Source organism: Urocitellus parryii, chromosome 3, assembly GCF_045843805.1.
Source record: "Urocitellus parryii isolate mUroPar1 chromosome 3, mUroPar1.hap1, whole genome shotgun sequence".
NCBI lineage: Eukaryota > Metazoa > Chordata > Mammalia > Rodentia > Sciuridae > Urocitellus > Urocitellus parryii.
Genome location: NC_135533.1, coordinates 154,769,078 through 154,781,235, shown reverse-complemented (window position 1 = coordinate 154,781,235; position 12,158 = coordinate 154,769,078). Strand labels below are relative to the sequence as shown.

The window sequence follows — 12,158 nt, the reverse complement described above, 5'->3', positions numbered from 1 at the left end:
TTTTACTGTAAATTGTATCATTTTTAATGTGCCAAGTTTTCTTATTGATTCTATTAGTCTGTGAATTCTTTGGGAATTGCTATGTATATAAAATGTATCATCTGTGAATATGACATGTCCTCCCAACTCTTGTATCTTTCTTTTCCTTGCCTTATACCCTTCGTCCAGGCTAGCACCCCACAACCATATACGACAATTAAGGGGCATACTCAAACTGTTATGAGTCATAAAGGAATGTGTTTAAACAATTTACAATTAGACAAGATGACTGATGTAAATTTCCTTAAAGGTATCCTCATCAGGTTAATAAAGTTTTTTCTGTTCCTTGTTTACTGTTTTTATAAATAATTAATTTTTATTGAATGCTTATTCTGCATATTTTTGTATGCTTATGATTTTTTTCTTTTCTCTCTAATGGTGCACATAATGTACTGTTTCTGATATAAAGCTGACCTTGCATTCTTCAAATAAATGAATTAGATTTGTCCATCATGTGCTGTCACGTAATATTGCTGAATTCGGTATGATAGTGTATTGTTCAGAATACATGCATTTATATATCTGAGTGAGATTCAGCTATAATATTATTTTTCTGACTGTTCTCATTGGTTTTGTGACCAAGGTTATATTTGCTTCATAAAATGAATTTTGAGGGGTCCTCTCTTTCTTTGTTCCCTGGAAGAGTTTGTTAAAATTGAACAATTTTTCCTTTTATGGCTAATCAAACTTGCTAGTGAAACTATGTGAGGTGGGAATTTCTTCTGTTGAACAAATTTTAACTAATGAGTCAATGCCTTTAGTGGCTTTAAAAAAAATTGAGATTTTCTATTTTTATCGAGTCAAATGTGTGTTCAAATAGATTGTTTCAAAATTTGCTTATTTCATCTTCAATTACTGGCATAATGTTATTTATAATAGCTTCTACATTTCAGGCTCTGCATGTGTCAAATGTCCCATTAAATTCCTGATATAGGTGACTTATGTCTTTTTTCCTTTTTCTTGCAACTTTGCTTTTTTGTTGTCATCTAATTATTTATTTTCTATTCCACTAATTTTTGCTCTCGTCTTTCTTACATCCCTCATTCTACTTTCTTTTGTTTATTTTGCTATTCTCTATCTGACTTCTAAGGTATATTCTTAGCTCATTAATTTCATCATTTGGTCCTGAATAGATACACACTTTAAGGCTATCAGTTTCCCTTTACGTACTAACTTAGCTGCATCCTGCCTGTTTTTATATAGTAGTTTCATTATTACTCAGTTCATTTATATATCATCTTCAGTTCAAATATTACCTCATTTTCATTTTTTAGTTTTCTGACTGTTGGACAATTTAGCAATGTATTAATCTGCAAACATGTGAAGGCGTTCTAGTTATATACTAGTTTAATTTTATGTGTTCAGGGAAGATACTTTGAAATTTGACATAGAGACTTACTTTATAACCCAAAACATAATTGTCAAAGGTCCATGTCTATTCTTATCTCTGAAGATAATATACACATTATAACTGTTGAATATAATGTTATATCTCAGTCCATTGAGTTGAGCCAACAATGGTCTTCCAATCTTCAATCTTCTATTTTCCTTTTGATTTTTATTTCTCTTCCTCTTAGAATTGTGAATATCTCTATATTTCCTTGCAAATTAATTAGTTATTTATATATAAATATATTATATATAATACATAAATTTATATTTATATTTATATTTAGTGCCAGGGAATAAACCTAGGAGCACTTAACCATTGAGCCACATTCCCAGCCCTTCTTATATTTTGGGACAGGGTTTCACTAAGTTGCTCAGGGCCTTGCTAAGTTGCTAAGGCTGGCTTTGAACTTGAGATCCTCCTGTCTCAGTCTCCAGAACAGCTGGGATTACTGGCATGTCCACCATGTCCAGCTTACTTTTTATTGTTTAGATTACATTATTGGGTATATACAAATTTAAAAGTTTCCTTCCTGATGAAATAACAGTTTTATTAAAATAAAGTAACTGTTTATTTCATATGGTATTTTTTTACCTTAAAGTTTCTTTTGTCTGATATCAATGTAACTATACCAGTTTTCTTTTGGATAGGAATTTCATGGTATCTTTTTCCATCTGTTACTTTTGGTTCTTCTCTGGCCTAGCCCACAATTCCTGAAAATGGGAGTTTTTTCCCAAATGACTTTCTTCATGGAGCATTCCCTTGTAAAACATATACCAAGCACTTATATTACACAAGTCATGTCTGTTCTCCTTATGTTCCCAATTTAATTACATCTGTATTGTAGGATTTCTTGGCCTTTTTCTACTTCATTTATGGGTAGGAAAGAATTATCAGGTGCCCTTCCTTGTTGTGTTTTCATAGCTTGTGTACTGATGTCTGCTATGGTCCATGTCAGTAAGCAATACTACAGGATGCATAAAACCCCATTTAAATGTCCTCAAACAGGAGGCTTTTGAATAACTGAAAATCCAGACTCAGGGCTGCCTGCATTCAGAGCCCCTGGCCCTGTGTCTCTAGAATTCTCCCTGCCCTGCCCTGCCCTTACCCCACCTTGGCTGGTTTCTTTCATGGAGGCAAAATGGCTCCAGCAGAGCAGGGCCTAGCCCCTGCACATGGCACCACCCAAAGAAAGAGGTGGTCATCTGGACTGGGGTTATGGCTCAATGGTACAGAGCTTGCCTAGCATGTGTGAGGAACTGGGTTCAATTCTTAGCACCATGTATAAATTAAGAAATAAAGGTCATTGACAACTAAAAAAATATTTAAGAAAAGAAAGAAAGAGGTGGTCATGAGACTAGATTCCAGGGCACAGAGAGGGCTTCTCAGTGGACCACCTCTGGTCACATGCCCACCCCCACCACTGCAATCAGGTACCAAGGATTAACAACCTTTCCCCTGGGCACAACAGGAGAGGGACAACCTCATAGAGGCAACTGGCCATCCCCCCCAGGCCAGGGATAGTGGAGATTCCTGAGCAAGCACAGCCCAATAACCAACCAAAACTTCTAACAAGAATTGACAGAACTCTGGAAATATACAGCTGGAATAGTGCCCAAGGCTTCTCAGTATAAGTAAACCCAGAGGTAGAATGTGATGAAGATGTTCTCATTGACCAAACTTTAGTCATGATCCTCTGACTAGCCAGCCACCTTCTCAATTAGGCTTGACTTTGGGCTTCAGTTTTTGTCCTTGCAGAGCCTGAACTGCCCAGTTTTAGCAAGAATCCTGCTAAATTAGGTTAGCCAGAGTCTCACACCCTGAATAGCTGATCACCTCTGCTATATAAACTATCTCAACTTCCCCTACCTCCCCGGCCCATGTCTGAACACCTGACTTACCTTCAGTAAGAATCCTATTAAACTGGTTTAGCAAGAATCCCTCTTTACCTTGGTGTTTTCTCTTAGTTGTTTTTCATCTACCAGCTCTGACCCTGCTCCTTAACTACAAATTCCCATTGGGCCATCATGTATCTGAAATTGAGCCCAATTTTATACTAAGGCCTCTTTTTTCCTTCTCATAATAGTTCCTGAATAAAATCAGCTTTTACTGATGTCAAGCTCTGTAACAAGTGGGGAATGTGCAGAGGAGATGGTTTCAGCCCATAGCAGAAGTCAGTTCAGCAGTGCTTTGTTCTTACAGGTCACTCTTGGGCCTACTTACTTCCTAAGAACAGGGAGAACTACCACAAATGGAGCCCTACTGTGTTTCAAGCAGATCCAACATTTAAGGAGTCCTCACTCTCAGGCTCTAACCCTATTCTTGTGCAGCCCTGAGAATGGGTGCTTCCTATGTATAGGCTAGCCCCAGGGACCCTTGGCCTCACTCTAATCCTAGTATCTCTGCCTCTCACTATTGCCAATTGTGATAGCTGTCACTTCCTTTCTGCCACCCTGGTGTCTTACAAATGTCTATTTAGGGCAATGCTGACTCAAAATCATGTATTGAAGGTGATTCTGGGAAACTTAGCTCAGTTAGGCAGGTTGTAACAGTACAAAACCACAACACCCCTTTGTCAATGTGGCATTTCCACACACCTCCTTTAACTATATCAACTTAACTATATCCACACACCTCCTTTAACTATATCAACTTCCAAATAAAGATAACAAAATCATGTTGTGCCCAGGGAAAAGGCTGTTAATCCCTGATACCTGTTCTCAGTGGTGGGGGTGGGCATGTGACCAGAGGTGGTCCACTAATATGATAGCTGCCTTGTATAATCAAAAACATATTAATCCTGTTTCTTATAGAGGACTCAAGTCTATACATCCTTCACTTATTGTTAGGTGACATCTATTCCTCTAGCTATTGTACACTTTACATGCATGCACGTGCACACAAGCACACACACACAACACCTTTGATATTCTGTAGTTTAGCTACAAAAAATCAAAGGTTACCCACTATAAACACATTTTGTGTTGGATCATAGGGAATTTGGGGGTGGGAAGAAAGTGTTACAATAGGTTTTATGTCTCTAATCTGAAAGCCTGAAATCAGATACACTGCAAAATCAGACATTTTTTGAACAGCAACATGGTTATGGTTTCGATAATAAGCTCATGTGTGAGACAATGCAAGGATGTCCAAAGGTAAAAAGATTAGATTATGAGAGCTGTAACCTAATCAGTGGATTAATCTACTGATACAGATTAACTAGGTGTTAACTATAAGCAGGTGGGGAATAATTAGAGGAAGTAGTTCACTGGGGGCCTGCCTTTGGGGTTTACATTTTGTCCCTGATGAGCAGAGCTTTCTCCACTTCCTGGCTTCTGGTAGCTTTCTGCTCCATGCCACACACACCTTCAGGTAGTACTCCCAGGACTGAGACACAGAGGGCACTGTATCCCAAGCTCTGACCTCCAAATTTGTCCTGATGGATTGATGTATCTTTTTCTCTCTCTCCCTTTTACTCCCCTTTCTCCACATACTATGGTGAAATGAGCTCCTGCCAGCCTTCTTACTCTTTGAGAACATGAAATGACAAGGTCTTCCACTGTCACCTTGAAGTGGGAAGAGAAATCTCCTCCCCTCTCCCTGCATCCATGAAACAAGGAAGCAACCAAGAGCAAAATGAACCTTGACCATCATGAAGGTCTTCAAGAGGCCTGGGAGTTCTTAGCTGAGTTATAGTTTGCAGAAGACAAGGGTTCACAGAGAATCATGGCTGGGGTGGTTGTGAAAAAGTTGTTTTTAGGAAAACATGAAAATGGCATGCATTAAGATTACAATATGAAAGTATAACAGTGAAACACAAGATGGTTGCAACCTATTTTCTTATTCTCCACTAGCCAAAATGCTGGCCCTAACCCTAAACTTGGTCTGCTTTCCTGGTTAAATAAGTGCACCTCAGACCCCGAATACAGCAGAGCTGATGAGAATAGTGGGTGTTGAGGGGGAGCAGGCCTTCTCAGAGTAGCTATCTTAGAATAGGAACCCCACCACCACCTTCAGCCCATGTTCCTTTGGTGGCTGGGAGAGGAAGTGGCTGGACCATGTGGAGTTAGATCAGTAAGGGCCTTCAGACCAGCCTGGATAGTTAGGTTTCCACGAAATTCAATATGGTATCTGAGGAAGAGAGTGACGTCATCAGAATTGCAGGGTAAAGACAGGCTGCCAAAAGAAGAAAGGAAGGACAGAAGGGAAGGGAGGTCAAGGAGGACCTGTGTACTGGGCCAGCAGAGGAATGGCAGCAGCCTACACTAAGGTGGGAGCAATCAGATGAGAAAGAGAAGCTGTCAAGCAAAATACAGAAGCAGAAGTTGGGGGAAATTTGTGAACAAGAAGGCAGATGAGGAGGTGGTATCTGATTCCTGACTTGAGATCAGCAAACTGGAAACAGGAAACAGAGGATGAAGAAACATTCTTGGTTCACAGAGCAAATGCTAGTAGAGAGCCTACACCACAGCCCAGTGGGGTATGGTGCACTGTGAGACCTGTAGGCCCTTCCCAACCTAGTAGAAAGAAAGATGGACAGAGAGGGAGACCATGCTGAGTGCTTCTGGAGTGGGCACTGATGGGAGAGGGCTTCAAGTCTTGGGGTAAAACTCATTTATAAGCCTTGGATACATACCACCCACCTCCAAGGGAAGACCTGTGTCCCCTGGTCATCCCCTACTGTGAGCCCAGGACAGCTCCTCACTTTTGAGGGTGGTCAAAAGTGGTCCCATGGTCCTGAGAGGTGAGTCCCAAACCCAGGAGGTATCTCTCCCTTTTCTGGGAAATGAGAGAATGTGAGGATTAAGTAGAGAGCACACTGACCCTAGCTTGGTTAGGTGTGACACCCTCTCATTTCTGGAGTTGCAAGAACTAGAAGATTTAAGAGAAGTAGAGAGGAGAGAAGTAAGAGGTGCTTCCAGCCATCTCTAGGGGGGGAAGACAAACTAGCCAAGCCAGGATCAGTGACAAGGGAAAGGAGGGATTTAATTTTGGTTTGCTTTTGTTTTTGGTACTGGGGATTGAACTCAGGGACACTCAACCACTGAGCCACAACCCCAGCCCTGTTTTGTATTCTATTTAGAGACAGGGTCTCACTGAGTTGCTTAGCATCTCACTTTTGCTGAGGCTGGCTTTGAACTTGCAATCCTCCTTCCTCAGCCTCTTGAGACACTGGTGTTTCATGCATGCATCACAGTGCCCAGCAGCTGGGATGGATTTAAAGACAAGGGGGGAAAAGAAAATGAAGGCCAACAAGAAGACCTTCTGGACTTCTGGTGATCTACTAAAACCCTTTCAAATGCTTGCAGAGAACCACCAGAGGGCACTTGAAACACCTCCTTCCCTCACCACCCTCATTTGAACCACCAGGAGGGTGGCATAGTGGAAAGCCATCTGACTTCAGGAAACACAGATAGCCACAAAAGCAGAAAGTGAGTGAGGCAAACAGACGTTCTCCAGCACATGCCCCAATCAATATTTTGACAACTAGACCAAGTGTTTGGTCTCTGTGATGTGGTAGTAGTGGTCCACACATAGCACCGTGGGGCAAAATCCTCTATCATTTTATACTCCAATTCCACACTCACCAAGCAACTTTATAACATGTTTTTCTGAGATATCAGATACTGATACTATCAGAAGGTAGTTTTCCTACAAGAAAAAGGTTTATCTTTCCTCACTCCCAGAAAATCAATACATCCACCTTATGTGATGATGGTGAATGTCCACTCATCCCCAAGAACTGAGCAACCATGGCCTGTGATGGCTAAACACATTTGCCACCTCTGACATGTTCTGGATTACAACACACCAGGGCTCCAATATTATATTAAGAAATGTTCTTCCCCATGGTTGCTGGGTAGATCTGACACTAAATCACCACATACTTTGGGCAAGTCATCAGCTTTAATTTCCCAACCTGCAACTGGAGTAAACAGAAGTGACCATTCTCATAAGCCTTTGCAGCTGTGACAGCACTTCCCTCCTCCCACTGAAGAAGGTGCTGGCAGTGTCTTGTGGGTGGGTGGAGTGGCATGAGAAGGCCTGGGCAGAAACAAAAAGGTGATAGGAAAGGGAGATGAGACTAAGGTCCCCCTTTCTCTTCAAATGACCATTACAGGTTCACTTGGGGAGGTGGGATGGATTTGGATGTGTACTTCTTTGCTACATCTGCAAGATTTTCCAAAAAGGAAGGCACAATGTAGTGTTAAAACAACTTTGGAAGCAAGAATAAAAACTTAAAAAAATATATTGTAAGGCGTGTTGCTTAATGGTAGAGTACATGTTTGTTATATATAAGGCCCTCAATTCAAGTCCCAGCACTACACATCAAAAAAGTTTTCAAAATACCAGTAGCTTAATAATCAGCTGTACCTCATAATTTAATACACAGGTTTGCTTTCTGTACACCTCTGAACCCCAAAAGGTTGTAGAGTGGCATCATTCTTCTATATTTACAACCAAGGACACTAAAGCTGTTGGTTATGACTTGAAAAGTTAGCTCCAGGCAGAGTGTGACACTGAACCCAAATGCAAGAAGTCAGAGAGAGGCAGCAGCAGGCAGACCTCTAGTCTACCCAGAAATAACACTCTACATGTGGTTAATAACTCATAGAGATGGGCTGGAAATGAGCATGGCCTATTTGGATTAATTGAGCTAATATACTTTGAAATATAAAGATGAAAATTAATTATGACTTGCATAAAATGTTAATAACAGAATTTCTTAAGTAACAAGAAAATAATTTTATAAAAACCAGAAAACAAAGTTCAACAATTTGCTGTTTATAAGTTACAGACACATAGCAAAATATACACACAAGTTAAAAAAGTAAAACACTAAACTCAATCATGCAAATGCAAATTCAAGAAAAGCAAGAGGCTTCCATCACAATTTTGGAAAAGTTGAAGCTAGAAGCATTAAAAGAGGTAAACAGGGTACTAAAAGGCACAGTTTTTAATATGTAATTATTAAAAATGCCTATTTCTCAAAAGAAGATTTGAGAAAACTACACCAACATACATAAAAAGAGAAACAAATATAAAAAGTGAAATAGAAGCCAGACATGATAATGTACACCTATAGTCCCAGCTACTCAGGACACTGAGGCAGGAAGACCACTTGAGCCCAGGAGTTTAAGGTCAACCTGGGCAATACAGTGTGACCCTGTCTCAAAATAATAATAATAATAATAATAATAATAACAACAACAACAACAATAACACAATTTAAAACTAAAACATAAAAGTGAAATATAAATCACACAAAAAAACAAAAGGAAAAAGCATACAAAATCAGACTATGAAGGGCATATGTGAGGCACTGGATTTGATCCTCAGCACCCCCAAAAAATAAATAAAATAAAAGTAATGTGTCCATCTACAACTAAAAAAAAAAAAATCAGACTAGTTACTAGACAGGTAAACAAGTGTTCATAACTGTTTGGGGGTCACAGAGACCTTTCAAAAGATGATGGATGCTACATGCCCCTTCCCAAAACAATCCATTAATCCACAAACCCACACAACTTGTTCAATTCTTAGGGGCTCCTAAATCCCCTTCATGCTTAGTCCCAGGTAGTCCCTTAGACCCCAGATTAAAATCTCTAAAATAAATGAAATTTATACAGAGTATGGATTTGAATTAAATAATCCAAAAATTGAGTTGACAAATAGAACTGATGAAATAAAAACAGTTTTTGAGAGAACACAAATGCTTTATAAAAGTTGATAATATACCCTGGCCCAAAGCAGTTCTATGGACATTTAGAAATGTTGATAATACAGTACAAGAAATAAGCAGCAAAGACCTAAGCATTAAACAATTGGGAATATTTTTTAGAAAACATCTGGGCCAAAAGGAAATTTCCAATGCTATAATAACAACCCCCCCAAAAAAAACAAAACAAAACATCAAAACGTACATAGAGAGCAAACAAAGCTATGACTATAATGAGAAAACCATAGACCAAAGTGCCTACATTTATTAATGATAATAAAAATATGATTAATCAGCCAGTCACAGTGGCTGTAATCCCAGCAGCTTGGGAGGCTGAGACAGGAGAATCGAGAGTTCAAAGCCAGCCTCAGCAACTATGAGGTGCTAAGCAACTCAGTGAGACCTTGTCTCTAAATAAAATACAAACTAGGGCTGGGGATGTGGCTCAGTGGTTAAGCACCCCTGAGTTCAATCCCTGGTACCAAAAAAAAAAAATATATATATATATATATATATATATATATATATATATGATTAATCATATCTAAATGATTAACCTTAGAATTGGAAAGTATTAAGCTGAGATGGAAAGAGAGAAACATGTTTTAACAAAACAAATTAGCAAACAAAATCAAAAACTGGAGTTTTATAACACTCAACAACATCTATATAAATCACTGTAGGAAGAAGAGAAAAAATGTAAAGCAAAAACAGACAACTCAATTAAAAAACAGTTAAAATATTACCAGGGACCATATCTTATTATAACTTTACATTGTTTGGGAATCTAAATAAAAAGAGAGTTCTAAAAAATACACAATAGAACAGTGAAAAAATTCAAAAAACAAAACAAGGCTCTGCTTATACATACATCCAAAAAATAGAAAAGTGCCTGGTCTAACCATGTTTACAGAAGAATCTGTTAACCCTTGGGGGATGAGTTAATTCCTATGTTATATAAAAAGAAGGAAAGGAAAGGGGGAGGGAGGGAGGAAGAGGAGATAGAAAGTGCATACTCCAAAAGGTGAGAACTGCATAAAGTGAATTATGAGAACCCAGGCATGAAAAGAGAGGGCAACAAACAGCCTGAATTCTGTGTGGCTTTTTCAGAGGAGGTAAATCAGTTTGGCTGAAATAAGGATCTATGTGCAGAAAAGCTCCTGAAAGATAAGAGAATGGTGACATGTGCAAAGTGGTGCTTAGAAATCAATTTGGCTGGAACACGCAGGAAAAGCAGAGAGAGACCCTGATGGACGCTTCCTGGACAAAGACAGGATGACCAAGGCTGAGGTGGAATGGGGATGGGTAGTAAAAAAGAGGTAGATCTTTCAGGGGATTCTGCCTAATGTCACCTGCTGCCCCAACTGTTTCTTAGCATTCTCTCTTCACTTCTGATAAATGACAAGACCTTGAGTGAAAGCTGCCTGTAAATAGCACCTGGGACCACCTGTCAGCCCTGGACCTCCAGAGTCCAGCTGGTTATGCACAGGATTCTTGGGGACACTGGGCAGTCAGAACTCTTAGCGGGATTTCTCCAGTCTATCACACCCATGGTTCCAAACCTCTGGCCTACCAAGCCCCACTTATTAAAGAACAAATACGGCTTTCCGTATTTATTAATCAAAACTATATATAAATGCCACACTGAGCTTCTGAAAAACTGAGATAACCAGCATCACCATGATAAATTCATCTGATTCCAGTGGTAAGTAAACTTTTGGAAAACTTCAAAACAGCTCAGATTGCCTCTTTCTCCACTACCTCTGAGAAGCTGGGAACCTGGAAAGAGGGATAGCCAGCACTAATATCCCCCATGATGCTGGGGATGTAGCTCAGTGGTAGAGCACTCACCTAGCATGTTCAAGGCCAAGGTTTAATCCCCAGCACCACGAAAATCAAGGGGGTATTCCCCGGCCAGGGACAAGGGCTTATTTATTGGCCAATCATCACTGCCTGAGCTCATACTCAGGGGACTGGGGGTAGGAAACTGAGACAGAATGGCAAACAGGCTTGCTTGGCCAGAGCAAGCAGGCTGACATTAGATGCTGTTGGGGCTGCATGAAAGCTCAGCACAGGGCTCCCATTCTGGCCACACACTATAACTTCTAATTACCTGGGGTGTTTTGAAAAAAAACATTATCAGGGACCCAACTCTGGGGATGCCGATTAAATTGGTCTAGGTGGGACATGGGTAAGGGCACTTTTTAAATAGCCCCCAGGTGAATTCCAGTTAGGACAGAGAATACAGGAGCATGGATGACACTGCTGCAGCAGAAGGCTCAAGATGGTGTTTAAGAGAAAGCTTCAGTATATGGGACACTTCTCTGGTCTGCAGGGAATGTGCTTCTGGGTAGGCAGGGGTCACTAAGGTTCTCCATTCTCAACTGCCAAAACACTTTCAAGTATAGCCTGGTTCCTACTCTTACAGGTAAGTGTCCAGGTTTCATCACCCCAATCCCTTGGAAGGGGAAACAGACCCTGGGGCAAGTTATGGGACTTGCTCAATGTCATACAAATAGGATGGAGTAGTCCTGGGACTTGAACCAGCCTCTTCCTCTCATCACCTGCTTCTAATATCCCCAGCTAAGTCACAGCCAGATGTTGAATATACTCTGCCCACAAGAGGACCAAATTTCCACCCTCTTATGACAGAGCCACCTGACAGAATCTACCCTAATGCTAAGTTATAAGACCACACTAGGGGCTCACTGCTGTCACTCCCAATCCCTCTAACCCTCCTTTGTCCTATCAACCTATTTTGGTTCTCCCTAATGCCCAACCTTGGCAGACAATTCTATTTTGCCTCTGCTCTATCTACTGAATTCATTTTCTTCAGCTGACTTGGACTGTAAGCATGGTTTCTAACTTCTGAAAGTGTCAGACTGAGGCAGACTGATTTAAAGTTCATTTGACATTTTCCTGGGCTTAACTAAATTGTCTGCCTCTTGAAATTCTTCTTCTTTTATACTTGGAAAAAAATGAAGAGAGGGCAAAACAAAATTTCATAGG

At 40.2% G+C, this 12,158-nt stretch overlaps 1 long non-coding RNA gene across 3 annotated transcripts in view; it reads right to left on the bottom strand.

Moving 5' to 3' along the window:
- Nucleotides 1-12,158, bottom strand: part of LOC113176717 (uncharacterized) — a 79,785-nt gene that overhangs the window by 62,507 nt on the left and 5,120 nt on the right. The gene's annotated exons all lie outside the window — the stretch shown is intronic.